This window comes from Schistocerca serialis, chromosome 12 (assembly GCF_023864345.2).
Source record: "Schistocerca serialis cubense isolate TAMUIC-IGC-003099 chromosome 12, iqSchSeri2.2, whole genome shotgun sequence".
NCBI classification, from domain to species: domain Eukaryota; kingdom Metazoa; phylum Arthropoda; class Insecta; order Orthoptera; family Acrididae; genus Schistocerca; species Schistocerca serialis.
In genome coordinates, this window is record NC_064649.1 from 18,674,521 (window position 1) to 18,693,239 (window position 18,719).

The following is an 18,719-nucleotide window of genomic DNA, read 5'->3' on the forward strand; positions in this document are numbered from 1 at the left end:
GTTCCGCCTGTGGCCCTCCGTCGCCGTTTTCTTGCGCTCCTCGAATCATTTCCGGGCTGTGAGCCTGTCTACACTGATGGTTCCCTGGTTGATGGTCGCACTGCCTACGCTTTTGCTCACGCTGCCCATGTTGAGCAACGCTCCTTGCCGGCTGGCTGCAGTATTTTTACTGCAGAGCTGGTGGCCATCTTGCGCGCTCTTGAGCATATGCGTTCCTGCTCAGGTACGTCCATCGTCATCTGCAGTGACTCCCTGAGCAGCCTCCAGGCCATCGACCGCTGCTATCCCTCTTCTCCTCTGGTATCCTCTATTTGGGAGTCTGTTTCCGCCATTACCCGCTCTGGTCGTTCGGTGGTCTTTGTTTGGACGCCAGATCACGTTGGCATCCCGGGGAACGAACGTGTCGACAGGCTGGCCAAAGGGGCGATCGACACCCCAGCTTTGGAGATCGGCCTCCCGGCTCGAGATCAGCAGTTGGTGTTGCGCCGTAAGGTGCTTGGGATGTGGGCTGACGAGTGGCGTGGCCTGACATCCCCGAATAAACTGCGGGCTGTTAAGGCGACGACCGATGTGTGGCGGTCCTCCCTGCGGGCTTCTCGCAGGGACTCTGTTATCCTGTGTCGGCTCCGCATCGGGCATACATACCTGACGCACGGCCATCTTTTGCGTCAGGAGGATCCCCCCCTGTGTCGGTGTGGGTCCCAGCTGACGGTCGCCCACATTTTATTGGAGTGTCCCCGACTGCGCACCCTTCGGCAGTCTTTTAATTTCCCGGGCACCTTGCCTTTGATTTTATACGACGATGCCTCCATGGCTGACAATGTTTTACATTTTATCCGTGCTAGTCCTTTTTATGGATCCATTTAGGGGGGTCCTGCACTTTTCCGTTTCTGTGTCTTTTGTCCTCGCGTCTCTCCATATTTGTTGCTGTTTTGGTGTCTCATCGGATGGTTGACTCTTTCCCTTTTTTGTTGTCGTGGTCAGTCAACCAGTCTCCGGCCATCTTCTTTTCTTCTATTTCTTTCTGTCTGGTGTTCGTCTGTACTCTTCTTTTCTGTAGTGTTCGTTGCCTAATTTGTGTTCTTTAGCACCTGGGGGGGGGGGGGGGGGCAGTCTCCTTCCCCTTGGGGTTTTATCTGCTCTGCGACTTTGTCTCGCTTGTTTTTGGAATGGGGGACTGATGACCTTAGCTGTTTAGTCCCCCTTAAACATCCCAACAACCACCACCACCACCTTCCTCGCTTCCTTTTCCCTTCTACATAACCTTCTAAAACTGTTTTTATCAGTCCGTCATTCTTTCTTAATATATGCCCAATCCAATTTCTTTTTCTTCTCTTTATTACATCTAGTAACTGCCTTTTCTCTCCCACTCTTCTCAGTACCTCTTCATTTTTTACTCTGTCCATCCAACTTATTCCTTCCATCTTCCGCCATGTCCAGATCTCAAAAGCCTCCAGCCTTTCTCTGTCTTTTTTCCTCATAGTCCATGTTTCAGCGCCATATAGAAGAACACTCCATACAAGACATTTTATGAGTCTCTTTCTGAGTTCTCTGTCCATACCGCTGCAGAAGGAGTGCGGGTAAGCTACTACAAACAGCATAGTGAGCGCATTATTGTGGCCAAGATAGACACGAAGCCCACACCTACGGCAGTAGTACAAGTTTATATGCCAACTAGCTATGCAGATGATGAAGAAATTGAAGAAATGTATGATGAGATAAAAGACATTATTCAGGTAGTGAAGGGATACGAAAATTTAATAGTCGTGGGTGACTGGAATTCGAGAGTAGGAAAATGGAGAGAAGGAAACATAGTAGGTGAATATGGATTGAGGCTAAGAAATGAAAGAGGAAGCCGTCTGTTAGAGTTTTGCACAGAGTGTAACTTAATCATAGCTAACACTTGCTTCAAGAATCATGAAAGAAGGTTGTATACATGGAAGAATCCTGGACATACTAAAAGGTGTCAGATTATATAATGGTAAGACAGAGATTTAGGAACCAGGTTTTAAATTGTAAGACATTTCCAGGGGCAGATGTTGAACTCTGACCACAATCTATTGGTTATGAACTGTAGATTAAAACTGAAGAAACTGCAAAAAGGTGGGAATTTAAGGAGATGGGACCTGGATAAACTGACTAAAGAGGTTGTACAGAGTTTCAGGGAGAGCATAAGGGAACAATTGACAGGAATGGGGGAAAGAAGTACAGTAGAAGATGAATGGGTAGCTTTGAGGAATGAAATAGTGAAGGCAGCAGAGGATCATGTAGATAAAAAGACGAGGGCTTGTAGAAATCCTTGGGTAAATGAAGAAATATTGAATTTAATTGACGAAAGGAGAAAATATAATAATGCACTAAATGAAGCAGGCAAAAAGGAATACAGACGTCTCAAAAATGAGACCGACAGGAAGTGCAAAATGGCTAAGCAGGGATGGCTAGAGAACAAATGTAAGGATGTAGAGGCTTATCTCACTAGGGGTAAGATAGATACTGCCTACAGGATAATTAAAGAGACCTTTGGAGAAAAGAGAACCACTTGCATGAATATCAAGAGCTCAGATGGAAACCCAGTTGTAAGCAAAGAAGGGAAGCAGAAAGGTGGAAGGAGTATATAGAGTGTCTGTACAAGGGCGATGTACTTGAGGACAATATTATGGAAATGGAAGAGGATGTAGATGAAGATGAAATGGGAGATACGATACTGCGTGAAGAGTTTGACAGAGCACTGAAAGACCTGAGTCGAAACAAGGCCCCGGGAGTAGAACTACTGACGGCCTTGGGAGAGCCAGTCCTAACAAAACTCTAACATCTTGTGAGCAACATGTATGAGACAGGCAAAATATCCTCATACTTCAAGAAGAATATAATAATCCCAATCCCAAAAAAAGCAGGTGTTAACAGATGTGAAAATTACCGAACTATCAGTTTCATAAGTCACAGCTGCAAAATACTAACGCGAATTCTTTACAGACGAATGGAAAAACTGGTAGAAGCGAACCTTGGGGAAGATCAGTTTGGATTCCGTAGAAATATTGGAACACGTGAGGCAATACTGACCTTACGACTTTTCTTAGAAGAAAGATTAAGGAAAAGGCAAACCTACGTTTCTAGCATTTGTAGACTTAGAGAAAGCTTTTGAAAATGTTGACAGGAATACTCTCTTTCTAATTCTGAAGGTGGCAGGGGTCAAATACAGGGAGCGAACGGCTATTTACATTTTGTACAGAAACCAGATGGCAGTTATAAGAGTCGAGGGGCATAATAGAGAAGCAGTGGTTGGGAAGGGAGTGAGACAGGGTTGTAGCCTCTTCCCGATGTTACTCAATCTGTATATTGAGCAAGCAGTAAAGGAAACAAAATAAAAATTCGGAGTAGGTATTAAAATCCATGGAGAAGAAATAAAACCTTTGAGGTTCGCCGATGACATCGTAATTCTATCAGAGACAGCAAAGGACTTTGAAGAGGAGTTGAACGGAATAGACAGTGTCTTGAAAGGAGGATATAAGATGAACATCAACAAAAGCAAAACGAGGATCGTGGAATGTAGTCGAATTACGTCGGGTGATGCTGAGGGAATTAGATTAGGAAATGAGACACTTAAAGTAGTAAAGGAGTTTTGCTATTTGGCAAGCAAAATAACTGATGATGGTCGAAGTGGAGAGGATATAAAATGTATACTGGCAATGGCAAGGAAAGCGTTTCTGAAGAAGAGAAATTTGTTAACATCGAGTATTGATTTAAGTGTCAGGAAGTCGCTTCTGAAAGTGTTTGTATGGAGTGTAGCCATGTATGGAAGTGAAACATGGACGACAAATAGTTTGGACAAGAAGAGAATAGAAGCTTTCGAAATGTGGTGCTACAGAAGAATGCTGAAGATTAGATGGGTAGATCACATAACTAATGATGAAGTTTTGAATAGAATTTGGGAGGAGTTTGTGGCACAAGTTGACAAAACTAAGGGACCGGTTAGTAGCGCATGTTCTGTGGCATCAAGGGATCACAAATTTAGCATTGGAGGGCAGCGTGGAGGGTAAAAATCGTAGAGGGAGACCAAGAGATGAATACACGAAGCAGTTTCAGAAGGATGTAGGTTGCAGTAAGTAGTGGGAGATGAAGAAGCTGGCACAGGATAGGGTAGCATGGAGAGCTGCATCAAAGCAGTCTCAGGACTGAAGACCACAACAACAAACCTGGACAGGGACGCCGTCGCACGGTAAGAACGCTGCAATTTGAGGAAACTGTCTTGCAGCATGTGGAGCGAGATCCTTTATTCAGCACTCGTGCAATTGCACGTAACATGGGGACGAATCAGACTAATGTAAGAACAGTCCTTCGAGAGCAATTGTTACATCCATTTCACTTACAGCGTGTCCACAACCTGGAACCAGTTGATTATCCACCCAGAGCACAGTTTTCGGAGTGGTATCTGGAACAGTCTGAAATGCATCCTACATGTCCATCCTCTGAGTTGTTTACCGATGAAGCAACGTTCGAGCGTGACGGAGTCTTCAACATGCACAGTTCGCATGTTTGGAGTGAGGATAATCCACATGCCACAGTTACTAGCGCTCATCAAGTGCGGTTCTTCGTTAATGTGTGGGTCGGTGTTGTTGGGGACTGTTTAATTGGGCCGTATCTGCTACCTAGGCCATTACATGGCAGGGAGTATTACAATTTTCTCTCCAGAGCATTGCCAGAATTGCTGGATGACGTCACGCTCGCTACAAGACAACGCATGTGGTTCCAACATGACGGGGCGCCGGCACATTTCAGTCGTCGTTTGCGTCGATTCCTGGACCGACGGTTCCCAGAAAACGTGAATTGGCAGAGGTGGTCCTGTACCGTGGCCTGCTCGATCCCCAGATATGTCCCCTGTGGACTTTTTTGTGGGGGGAGAGATGCGCAACCTTGTTTACGCAACTCCTGTTGCCTCAGAAAAGGATCTGGTTGCCCGGATAGTAGCAGCAGCAGGAAGAATTCAGGATACTCCTGCCCTGTCAGACAGAACATGATCCGACGGAGTAACCGTTGTTTACGTGTCAATGGAGGCATTTTTGAAAAGCTACTGTAATTGAAATTGGGTTGTGTTAATGTGTTGTCTCTTGATCATAAAAAAGAGAAAAGTGTTTGTTGGTTTAATTAATTTGCCGCCAGAGAAATCTTCCTCTACCTGTTTAAATACTCCTCAAAGGAAAAAATGACATTAGGGAAAAATGTCAGATGGCGTAATATTCTGGATCAGAAACAAAGTGCAAAAGTTTTGTTTTTCTGGGTAAAAAGCAGCCACTTACCATCCAACGAACATGACATGATGTTCGCTAAGTAAAAAGACGGCAACATGAAAAAAGAGCACAGAAAATATGTCACAAACAGCGCCAATAATTGCTTAAAACATGCTGTAACATATAATAAATAAGATTAAAAAAAACCACTGATGATGGTGATATTTGTCGCCGAAACTAGTTAGTAAAGAAATAAAGGAATAAAGAGGGTGTTTTGCATCAAGGCGGACTCAATTTCTGATATTACTGGAAAAATATTTGTTTAGATGTCCCCTACAGCCTCCCAGAGTTTGTCGGTTTAAATACTTTTCACCCTGTATGAGATATAAAATCTCAAAATGGGTACAATTTAGGTAATCCAACAACAACAAAAATGCGGTATTCTGTCTCCGTATGAGGCTGGTCGTAAAGCGGTTGGACATTTTTCCGACGTGAGTCTTCTCCGTACATTTTTGGACCGTGACAGCAGCCGACACGTCCGTGACGAAATCCGGCCAGGTGAGAGTGTTCCGCTGCCGTGTTTCCGGGACGAGCCACCCGGACATGCCAGCTCCGTGTCGGCACACAGTGAGGGAGCAGGAGATATTGTATTGTGCTGTGTTGTGGTGTGAGGGAAGGGAAGGGTTTCCCTGACCGCAACAAAAGCCGTCCTTATACGGCCGCGTCTGCTGGGCTGGGTGTGGCGAGCGGTGAGTCGGCGTTATCCCGCTTCCCAACACGCGCGCCGGCAGACTTTGCTATACTACGTCTTGCCGCGAGTGGCGCAATTATTTCGGCGGTCGGAGCGATCCCTTAACACAGGGGTCTCCAAACTACGGCCGGCGGGCCGAAACGACAAATATTTGAGGTGGTAGCTATCCTGCCAACAATTGAGTTTCGAGGCCAATCGCGACCAATTCACCGCTACATTGTCGGAGCTCTATCTTTACAAAGCGGAAGGTCGTGGTTAAACTTATGGCTATTCACAATAAACAGACGGGCCATTCTCCGTGCGATAGTGAATAAAAATGAACGGTTAACAGACTAGTTTGGCGAAAACATTTTAAGTAAAAAACTTCTTTGCACTGTATTCTACTCACGAGTCTGGTGCAAGTCTTTCAGATGGACGCCACTTTGGCGACTAGCCTTAGTAATCAACCATTATGGAAGACGCTTCTTAAGCGAGGTTTCACTCTCTTTTGATTACGTTGTAAAATACACATAGCAAGTAAATCGTATAAAATATTTTTATTTAAAGGCAATTTAAAGGAAATACAATACCTGGTGTACATAATAATATTGGATATTTTAGTTGCAACTGATGTATAAAAATAACTGTAATTAATTTATATCTTGAAAACTCACAGTGTTAGAGTATTCACGCAAAGAAATTTAACATCTTAGTGATAATTAGTGACTTTTATGTATCTGTAACTTTCCTTTCATAATTACCTCCAGTTGTGGATCAAATTTACTGGTAGAGATGCGCGATCAGCGACTTCAAATACTCATCACTTAATTTTGATCTGTAAATACTTTTTGCATGTTTCATTTTGGAGAAAGTTTTTTCACACAAATAAGTAGTGCCAAAAGCGGAAAAAAAGCCACGGGCAAATTTATGTACATTTGAAAACTGTGTGGATGGAAGACACTTATAAAATTCCAGTAATGTTGAGTTTGAACGTTTTTCTTTACAAAAGTCACTACATTGCAAATCAATAATTTCAAACTGAAGTTCTGCGGGTAACGCTTCTATATCGACGTCAAAGGGATTTTGAAATATCTTGATTTCGTTTGAATTTGCATCAATATCTGAAAAACGTGATTCAAAATTAATTTTTAAAGCGCCCAAAGCGTAAATGGCTTACACTGTTTGGCTACTAAATGAGCCACACGAAAACTAGCACGTTTTTCATGTTGTTCAGCATGTACTTTCTTAAACAGCGACTGCTGGGTTTTCAGCTGGCGTTTCAGAGACTCATACATTTCTAATCGTTTGCATCCTGTAAACTTGGAGTAATTCTGAGAGTGCTTACTCTCATAATGACGTTTTATTTGTATTCTTTGAAGACTAATATTGCTTCACTGCAAGTAATACACATTGGTTTGTTGCTTGACTCCACCACGAAATGTTGACATCCCCACTGCTCTTTAAAATTTCTACATTCACTGTCAACCTTTCGTTTCTTTTGCATATTTGTACAGAACTTCACAAAAGATTGTAACCTGAAAATAAAATTGTGCCTTTTAATACTAATAAAACTAGGGAATAGTCTGCCTAAACAAAATGCAATGAATTTATTTTTACGGTACTTTAATTACCAAATTAAATACAATTACACTGTAGTTCCACTAAAAAATACAGTGATAAAATACTCAAGTCATGCTATACTTATTTTGATTTTCAGATTTTCCTTGTCTCTTCGAATACAAACTTTAAATTGTCCCATACTTCGTCGTCTCACCTACTAGTACATCGCATAAAACACTAAAAAACTCGTGAGACACTCGCAACATAGACACAATCACGCAACAGAACTATCAAATATATGCTCTAGCTCTGCTACTCGCTACAAGACTACATAAATAACTATGTTGCGCCGCTTGAAATAACAATGCGTTGACATACTCTACCTCTGTTACGTCTTGCAGTAATAGTGTTGCTAACAGTGATTTTGAGATTTCGTTAATTTTGCAGGGCGCTTTCGTGAAGAATGTGCAATGACATACTTTTTTGTCGGTGAAATTCGCCAGAATAAAATACGCCAGAATTTCGGTCAGGTACGTGAATATGGGTTGGGGCTAAGAAATGAAAGAGGCAGCCGCCTGGTAGAGTTTTGCACAGAGCATAACTTAATCATAGCTAACACTTGGTTCAAGAATGATGAAAGAAGGTTGTATACATGGAAGAATCCTGGAGATACTAGAAGGTATCAGATAGATTATATAATGGTAAGACAGAGATTTAGGAACCAGGTTTTAAATTGTAAGACATTTCCAGGGTCAGATGTGGATTCTGACCACAATCTATTGGTTATGAACTGCAGATTGAAACTGAAGAAACTGCAAAAAGGTGGGAATTTAAGGAGATGGGACCTGGATAAACTGAAAGAACCAGAGGTTGTACAGAGTTTCAGGGAGAGCATAAGGGAACAATTGACAGGAATGGGGGAAAGAAGTACAGTAGAAGAAGAATGGGTAGCTCTGAGGGATGAAGTAATGAAGGCAGCAGAGGATCAAGTAGGTAAACAGACGAGTGCTAGTTGAACTCCTTGAGTGACAGAAGAAATATTGAACTTAATTGACGAAAGGAGAAAATATAAAAATGCAGTAAATGAATCAGGCAAAAAGGAATACAAACGTCTCAAAGATGAGATCGACAGGAAGTGCAAAATGGCTAAGCAAGGATGGCTAGAGGACAAATGTAAGGATGTAGAGGCTTATCTCACTAGGGGTCAGATAGATATTGCCTACAGGAAAATTAAAGAGACCTTTGGAGAAAAGAGAACCACTTGTATGAATATCAAGAGCTCGGATGGAAACCCAGTTCTAAGCAAAGAAGGGAAAGCAGAAAGGTGGAAGGAGTATATAGAGGGTCTATACAAGGGCATGTACTTGAGGACAATATTATGGAAATGGAAGAGGATGTAGATGAAGATGAAATGGGAGATACAATACTGCGTGAAGAGTTTGACAGAGCACTGAAAGACCGGAGTAGACAACATTCCATTAGAACTACTGACAGCCTTGGGAGAGCCAGTCCTGACAAAACTCTACCATCTGGTGAGCAACATGTATGAGACAGGCGTAATTCACTCAGACTTCAGGAACAATATAATAATTCCAATCCCAAAGAAAGCAGGTGTTGACAGATGTGAAAATTACCGAACTATCAGTTTAATAAGTCACGGCTGCAAAATACTAACACGAATTCTTTACAGACGAATGGAAAAACTAGTAGAAGCCAGCCTCGGGGAAGATCAGTTTGGATTCCGTAGAAATATTCGAACACGTGAGGCAATACTGACCTTACGACTTATCTTAGAAGAAAGATTAAGGAAAGGCAAACATACGTTTCTAGCATTTGTGGACTTAGAGAATGCTTTTGACAATGTTGACTGGAATACTCTCTTTCAAATTCTGAAGGTGGCAGGGGTAAAATACAGGGAGCGAAAAGCTATTTACAATTCGTACAGAAACCAGATGGCAGTTATAAGAGTCGAGGGGCATGAAAGGGAAGCAGTGGTTGGGAAGGGAGTGAGACAGGGTTGTAGACTCATTCCGATGTTATTCAATCTTTATATTGAGCAAGCAGTAAAGGAAACAAAAGAAAAATTCGGAGTAGGTATTAAAATCCATGGAGAAGAAATAAAAACTTTGAGGTTCGCCGATGACATTGTAATTCTATCAGAGACAGCAAAGGACTTGGAAGAGCAGTTGAACGGAATGGACAGTGTCTTGAAAGGAGGATATAAGATGAACATCAACAAAAGCAAAACGAGGATAATGGAATGTAGTCAAATTAAATCGGGTGATGCTGAAGGGAATTAGATTAGGAAATGAGGCACTTAAAGTAGTAAAGGAGTTTTGTTATTTGGGGAGCAAAATAACTGATGATGGTCGAAGTAGAGAAGATATAAAATGTTGACTGGCAATGGCAAGGAAAGCGTTTCTGAAGAAGAGAAATTTGTTAACATCGAGTATAGGTTTAAGTGTCAGGAAGTCGTTTCTGAAAGTATTTGTATGGAGTGTAGCCATGTATGGAAGTGAAACATGGACGATAAATAGTTTGGACAAGAAGAGAATAGAAGCTTTCGAAATGTGGTGCTACAGAAGAATGCCGAAGATTAGATGTGTAGATCACATAACTAATGATGAAGTATTGAATAGAATTGGGGAGAAGAGGAGTTTGTGGCACAGCTTGACAAGAAGAAGGGACCGGTTAGTAGGACATGTTCTGAGGCATCAAGGGATCACAAATTTAGCATTGGAGGGTAGCGTGGAGGGTAAAAATCGTAGAGGGAGACCAAGAGATGAATACACTAAGCAGATTCAGAAGGATGTGGGTTGTTGTAAGTACTGGGAGATGAACAAGCTTGCACAGGATAGGGTAGCATGGAGAGCTGCATCAAAGCAGTCTCAGGACTGAAGACCACAACTGCAACAACAACAACGTTCACCAATCAATATTATGTAATTAAATAAAAATCGTAGTTCGTTTCAGTTCTAGCTATTGCCACAACCTTAGATTTTTGTGATTTCATCTTTCCTTTTGCCTTACATTACGGTGATCATGGAGTGCTAGGGTGCTTTAATCCCACTTGGTAGATGTTGGCCCTTATGACTTAGTGGAGGAGTCTATGTGGCCCGCATCTAAAAAGTTTGGAGACCCCTGCCTTAACGTCCCGGGTAAGGTCACACTGGCTAGCGTTTATAGTTGCTGATGCATAGGGGTGGGTAGTACGTTACAGTCTAGTCTAGCAGTTCTTTCCCGAAGCTGGCGTAGTTTTGTCAGCAGCCACTTGAAAGTTACCTATACTACTGCTGCCTTTTTCGTGCTTGTGGTCTCTGAGACCGCACCTGGGACTTTGCATTATGTATTCAGTAGTCAGGTTTTCGTCTGCTGACTTTGAGGATACTGTTTTAAAATGGTTTGAGGACAATTTAGGAAGTGACGTTGGATTAAATGTGTTGTTGTGGTCTTCAGTCCTGAGACTGGTTTGATGCAGCTCTCCATGCTACTCTACCCTGTGCAAGCATCTTCTTCTCCCAGTACCTACTGCAGCCTGCATCCTTCTGAATCTGCTTACTGTATTCATTTCTTGGTCTCCCTCTACGATTTATACCCTCCACGCTGCTCTCCACTACTAAATTGGTGATCCCTCGATGCCTAAGAACGTGCCCTACCAACCGATCCCTTCTTCTAGTCAAGTTGTGCCTACAGTTTCAGTATTAAATAGAGTTTATTTTTCATGAAACTCGATCCAAAATGGTGAACATAGCCAAAAACAATCCGCAAAGTTGTAAAGAATAGTTTTTCTTAAATGAGTGTAAAACTATAGCTCTAGTCCGAGCGATGCCAAATGAGAAAATTGTAAGTGTTAACAGGTTCTACCGCTTTTTTTTTTTTTTTTTTTTTTTTAATAAGGATGAATTCCATCATAATGTTTCGAGATATATCGGGTGGTCGACAACTCATTGACATTCACATTTTCGTATTTGATATTTACTGCAAGTATGGCCCGCAGTAAGTGAAAAAAGTACTTGCTTGAAAAAGAAAGAAAGTATTAATTATTTTTCGAGATGGATCGACTTTTTTGGAGGAAAAGATGCTCTCTATGATTAGCTAGACCTTTGCAGCGGATGTCCCAGCAGTAGTGGTTTTAGGCTTATTTTCTTCGCATAGAGTTGTACTACCATGCCGTTAAGAAAGTTTATTCGATTTTATTATATGTAAGGATTAAATAAAAAGAATCAAGAAAATCCCTTTCATCGGGCGCGTTTTGTTTTTTTTTTTCTTTTCTTTTTTTTTTGTTTTTTTGTTTTTTACATCTCGAATCTTGTTTTAGGAAAATAACTTTTAAAGAGAGGAGGAATTGCTGACATTTTTTTCACGAATTTAAAAAAAAAGTTTTGCTATCTTCTAGAGCCGAGATAAAATTTTGTTTTTGTTTTAATATAGTGGGAGTAATTAACATTTTTCAGCGATGTGTTAGATGGAGGTTAATAATGAATACTCATATTTTCAAGAGAAAAATACTAGGATATGTTTCATTTTGCATCTACATCTAGAGCTATGTAGCGACCGCTACTCACATCGACTGCTGTGTTCGCTCACGCTAGTTCCGTTCGCGCCATCCATAGATACAGTTGTGTCGCGAATTCATTGACTGCACGGCAACAAATGAATGGCGTAAATCGCCAAGTTTGAATTCCGCCGCTTGGAACGCTGAATAATGTTGTTCCCTACTCCTTGGAGTTTTTAACTTTTGTTTTATGTTTATTCTGTTCCTAAGTTACCGTTTTTGTTGTTTACAAGTTACCTATAGCAACAGCGCTTCTTTTTCTGTAGTACCAAGTAACAAACCGTTCAAGTATATTCTCAGTGCGCGTTTGAATACTTATTAAGTACGGGTAGCTCTACATGACGAAAATATACCCGTCAGCTACATACATACTCCGCAGGCTACCTTACGGTGTGTGGCGGTGAGTACTCTCTACAAATACTAGCCATTTCCTCTCCTGGCCCACTCGCAGAAAGAGCGAGCGGGTGAAAGACGACCATGTCAATGCCTCCTCACAGGCCCTAATTTTTCGCATCGTCTCTTCGTGGGCCTTACACGCAGTGTATGTTGGTGGCAGTAGAATGGTTCTGCGGTCAGCAACAAATGTCGATTCTCCAAATTTCCACAGTCGTGCCTTGGAGAAACAGCATCGGCTTCCCTCCTGGGATTCCCCTTTGAGTTTCCCCAACATTTCCATAATACTTTCGTATTGATCGAACCTGCCGGCAAGAGATATAGAACCTTGCCACTGAATAGCTTGGATGTCTTCCGTTAATCCGACCCGGCGGGGAACCCAAACGCTTAAACAGTACTCGAGAATGGGTCGTACCAGCATTCCATATACCGTCTCCTTTATGATTGAGCTATTCCTTCTTCTCCAGAATTCTCCCAGCAAAACGAAGTCGAGCATCTGCCTTTCCTACTACCGTCCTTACGTGCTCCTTGCATTTCATATAGCTTTGCAGCGTTACGCCTACATATTTAATCGATGTGACTGAATCAAGCTGCACAGCAGTAATGCTCATGGACTGAGCGGCTGACCCTGGCGGAGGTTCGAGTCCCTCGGGCACGGGTGTGTGTGTTTGTCCTTAGGATAATTTAGGTTAGGTAGTGTGTAAGCTTAGGGACTGATGCAGTTAAGTACCATGAGATTTCACATACATTTCGAACATTTGAACAGCAGTAATGCTGCATTTGAACACTGAAGTACTGCTTCCCTTTTCATCTGCATTAACTTACACTTTCTACATTTAGAGCAAGCTGCCAATTCATCACAGCAACTGGAAATTTTGTGTAAGTCATTCTGTATGCTCTGCGAATTCCATGACCACCAGAGGCGTAGGTCGGCCCCATGTAATGCGACCCCAAAACAGCAGGCAACCTCCACCTTGCTGCACTCGCTGGACAGTTTGTCTAAGGGGTTGAGCATGACCGGGTTGCCTCCAAACTCGTCTCTGACGATAGTCTGGTTGAAGGCATATGCAACACTCATCGGTGAAGAGAACGTGAAGCCAATCGTGAGCGGTCCTTTCGGCATGTTGTTGGGCCCATCTGTATCGCGCTGCATGGTGTCGTGGTTGCAAAGAAGGAACCTCGCCATGGACGTCGGGAGTGAAGGCGCATCATGTAGCCTATTGCGCACAGTTTGAGTCGCAACACGATCTCCTGTGGCTGCACGAAAAGCATTGTTCAACATTGGCGTTGCTGTCATGGTTCCGTAGGTAGCGGTCATCCACTGCAGTAGTAGCCCTTGGGCGGTCTGAGCGAGGCATGTCATCGACAGTTCCTGTCTCTCTGTATCTCCTCCATGTCCGAACTACATCGCTTTGGTTCACTCCGAGACACTTGGACACTTTCCTTGTTGAGAGCCCTTTCTGGCACAAAGTAACAATGCGGACGCGATCGAACCGCGGTATTGACCGTCTAGGCTTGGTTGGACAACAGGAGCCGTGTACCTCCTTCCAGGTGGAATGACTGGAACTGATCGGCTGTTGGACCCCCTCCGCCTAATAGGCACTGCTCATGCATGGTTGTTTACATCTTTGCGCGGGTTTTGTGACATCTCTGAACAGTCAAAGAGACTGTGTCTGTGATAAAATATCCACAGTCAATGTCTATCTTCAGGATTTCTGGGAACCGGGGTGATGCAAATCTTTCTTGATGTGTGTACATGCACCTCGCTATGTGATGATATCGCTTGAACGGGTTTATATCGATAGTAGGTCGGTGGTCATAATGTTCTGACTAATAAGTGGGCATTGTGTTTTCAAGAAATAATTTTCGCAATAACTTCCCCATAATCCATGGCCGAGCATTCCACAATTTCTTGGAACTTTTGCGGAGGTATGTCGAACCAGATGTCTACCGACACATAATGTAGTTCCTGTACATTACATCCTGTAAATTACATCCTGTACACTCCTGAAAGAAAGGATATTGCGCAGACATGCTTAGCCACAGCCTAGGAGATGTTTCCAGAATCAGATTTTCACTCAGAAGCAGAGTGCGCGCTGATATGAAACTTCCTGCCGGATTATAACTGTGTGCCGGACCAAGAGTCGAACTCGGGACCTTTGCCTTTGGCGGGCAATTGTTCTACCATCCGAGCTACCCAAGCACGACCCACGTCCCGTCCTCACAGCCTCACACAGTTTGAATCTGCCAGGAAGTTTCATATAAGCGCACACTCCGCTGCAGAGTGAAAATCTCATTCTAGAAACATCCCCCAGGCCGTGGCTAAGCCATGTCTCCGCAATATCCTTTCTTTCAGGAGTGCTAGTTCTGCAAGGTTCCCAGGAAAGCTTCTGTAAAGTTTGGAAGGTAGGAGATGAGATACTGGCAGAAGTAAAGCTGTGAGGACGGGGCGTGAGTCGTGCTTGGGTAGCTCAGATGATAGAGCACTTGCCCACGGAACGCAAAGGTCCGGAGTTCGAGTCTCGGTCCGACACACATTTTTAATCTGCCAGGAAGTTTCAACGTTCATGTAGTCTATCGGTGTCATAATAGCTTTGATTGCCTGTCGAACGGAGGCGCAAGTGAATGTCCACCATAGCATGATATGCCACCACCGCCCGGGTTTCGGGCAGCCGTTTTCCTGGATGAAGGCTTATCCGGAAGGGGTGGCAGCTATAGCAAAAACAACCGGTCTTCGACTATACCGGTTCCTCTTCATCTTCAGTTTAACCTGAAAGTTGCTCAAAATAACCGATTTCGGAAGTAATCAGTTACAACCGCTAAAAATTACCAATTTCGGACACGAAATTATTTCCAGTATTAAACGTTAATATCGAACAAGTTTTGAAGAATTCTATACAGAAGAATGGAAAAACTGGTAGAAGCCGACCTTGGCGAAGTTTAATTTTGGATCCCGGAGAACTGTAGGAACACAGGAGGCAATACCGTCCTTACTTCTCTTAGAAGACTTTGAGAAAGCCTTAGGGAGTGTTGTCCGGAAGACACTCTTCGAAGTTCTGAAGGTAGCAGTGGTAAAACACGCGAAAGGCTGTTCGAAACTTGTAAAGAAACCAAACGGCAATTATAATAGTCGAGGGACTTGAAGGGGAAGCAGTGGTTGTAGCCTATCGCCCATGTTGTTCAATCTGTACGCTGAGAAGGCATTAAAGCAAACGAAAGAAACATTTCAAGAAGGAATTAAAGTCCAGGGAGAAGAAATAAAAACCTTGAGGTTTGCCTACTACACGTTACGACCCTTTTCAACTGTCGATGGTCTCTGTCAGTCAACAGACAAGTACGCTTTTATGCTGTACGTATCCCTTCACGGCGGCTGGGGTGGCCGTGCGGTTCTAGGCGCTACAGTCTGGAACCGCGAGGCCAATACGGTCGCAGGTTCGAATCCTGCCTCGGGCATGGATGTGTGTGATGTCCGTAGGTTAGTTAGGTTTAAGTAGTTCCAAGGGATTGATGACCTCAGAACTTAAGTCCCATAGTGCTCAGAGCCATTTGAAACATTTTTTTGTCCCTTCACGTTTCCACTTCGCTATCACATCGGAAAAAGTGGACATAGGGATATTTAGGAGTGTGGAAATCTCGCGTACAGACGTATGACATAAGTGACACTCAATTACCTGACCACCTGAGTTTCGCGGAGCGGCCCATTCTGCTCTCTCACGATGTCTACTGGGTCCGCTGATATGGAGTACCTGGCAGTAGGATGCAGCACAATGCACCTAATATGAAAAACGTATGTTTTTGGGTGTGTCCGGATACTTTTGATCATATTGTGTAGCAACAAAACCGTTGTTGATCCAAGTAGACGACTGCAGTAGTAGCAGAGAGAACTCACCCAGCAGCGAAAGCGATTAAGGTTGGTTTTACTTCTGTGGTCATTCTTTGACGTAAAATTTATTCGAGCTAATCGACTTCTCCGTTTACTGTCTAAATGTGCTGTACAAATGTTCAGTTATACTGAGCTGCTTGCATATCGAGCATTTATTTGCAAATTCCCACATTATTATCATCTGCTCGCAACAAAAACTGAACGCGGCAATGATGTACCGGGATGCGACTACGAAGTTGCCGTTCTTCGCTGACGAACAGGCGCTTATGGTGTGTTACAAGAGTGGCGGCGCGCCGATGTGGCAACTACAGCTTCGCCACGGCCTCGCACATACTGCAGCTGGCAACGCAACTACTTTACAAACTCTTAACTAATAAACACGGGGATGGTTCAAATGGCTCTGAGCACTATCAGTCCCATAGAACTTAGAACTACTTAACTAAGCTAAGGACATCACACACATCCATGCCCGAGGCAGGATTCGAACCTGCGACCGTAGCGGTCTCTCGGTTCCAGACTGTAGCGCCTAGAATCGCTCGGCCACACCGAAAGGCAAACACCGGGAGTATTCATTAGTAAGGACATACGATATAACCAACGAAAGTCCAAGCCTATCTTCAGTGACCTCTCCGTCGCAAATGCTACAGCAGTAAGCTCGGTCAGAGCGTCTTGCATTTCACGTTTTGGCGATGAAACGAGTTATCAGAAAATAACGGAAATCTGCCTGTGAATAGAACAAGGTCGTATTTTTAAACGGTGTAAAGGAAGTTTTTCTTCTGATTACTGACCGGTTTTTATGCGTCCTTAAAGCGGACACTCGTCGAAAAAAGCTAGAAAAAGCACGGTTTCTCTTAAATACGAGGCCTGTTCAGAAAGTAAGCTCCGATTGATTGCCAAATTGAAACCACAGTGAACATCAGAAATGTTTTACTTGTAACAATTAGCTACACCTTTCAGCTACTTCTCTACGTAGTCGCCGCTCTGACTTAGACTTTTGTCATAGCGTTGTACCAACTTTTCAATAGCCTCATCATAGAAGGCAGCCGCCAGTGCTTTCCGCCAATTCTCCACGCTGGCCTACACCTCGTTGTCTGTGTCAAAATGTTGTCTTCAAAGACAGCGGTTCATGTGACCAGAGATGAAACTCAGGGGGAGACAATTGCGGACTGTATTGTGGGTAATCTAACATTTCCATTTGAAAACGATGCAGGAGCATCTTCATTGCCCCTGCAGAATGCGGCTGAGAATTGTCGTGAAGACGAAACAGCACGACAGTTATGTCATGTTCAGGCGAAATTTCTCACCAGGCCCTCGTACTTGGCGGCAGACACTATTTTCTAGACATCTTTACGCACTCACTGCGAGCTCAGAAATGAGAAGAGCGACGTGATGCTAACTGGGGTTATACTAGAGACACTACCCAACACATCTGTGCAAAGCTTTATCGGATTTTCATAGTCGTCTCCATTTCGCGACCGATCGGAGCTTACTTTCTGAACGCCCCTCGTATTACCGCCTATGACACCCCCATAATTGATACGCCAAATAAAAGAAGGCATTTGCACAGTTTTGCAGAGGTATAACATATCGATGCTCATAATTCAGTGTGACCAGAATGTGAGCTTACAATCAGGGGTCAGTCATTACGAGAGTAGGCCTTCGGATACCACGACAGCTGACCACCTTCACCGTTTTCTGACACGCCCGTTCGCAGGCGCCGGACCGCAACTATTTACCCTTTGTCAAAGTCGCTTACGTCAGTGGATTTCCCCGTTTCCGACCCCTCTCGTCACTACAATGGTTCCCCATTCGTCTCTCCTCCGTTTATACGCTTTCTTTACGGAACTACGTGCCACAGTGCCAACACACGGCATTCACTCTCGAGGTAGGCAGCGCGCGTTAGTGTATACTACTCCCACACTATTCCTCAGACAGCCAAAACAGTACAAAAGGCACGAAAACATCTACATCTACATCCACACTCCGCAAGTGTGGTGGAGGGTACCTTGAGTACCTCTATCGGTTCTCCTTTCTATTCCAGTCTCGTATTGTTCGTGGAAAGAAAGATAGTCGGTATGCCTCTGTGGGCTCTAATCTTTCTGATTTTATCCTCATGGTCTCTTCGCGAGATATACGCAGGAGGGAGCAATATACTGCTTGACTCCTCGGTGAAGGTATGTTCTCGAAACTTCAATAAAAGCCCGTACCGAGCTACTGAGCGTATCTCTTGCAGAGTCTTCCACTGGAGTTTATCCATCATCTCCGTAACGCTTTCGCAATTACTAAATGATCCTGTAACGAAACGTGCTGCTCTCTGTTGGATCTTCTCTATCTCATCTATCAACCCTATCTGTTACGGATCCCACACCGGAG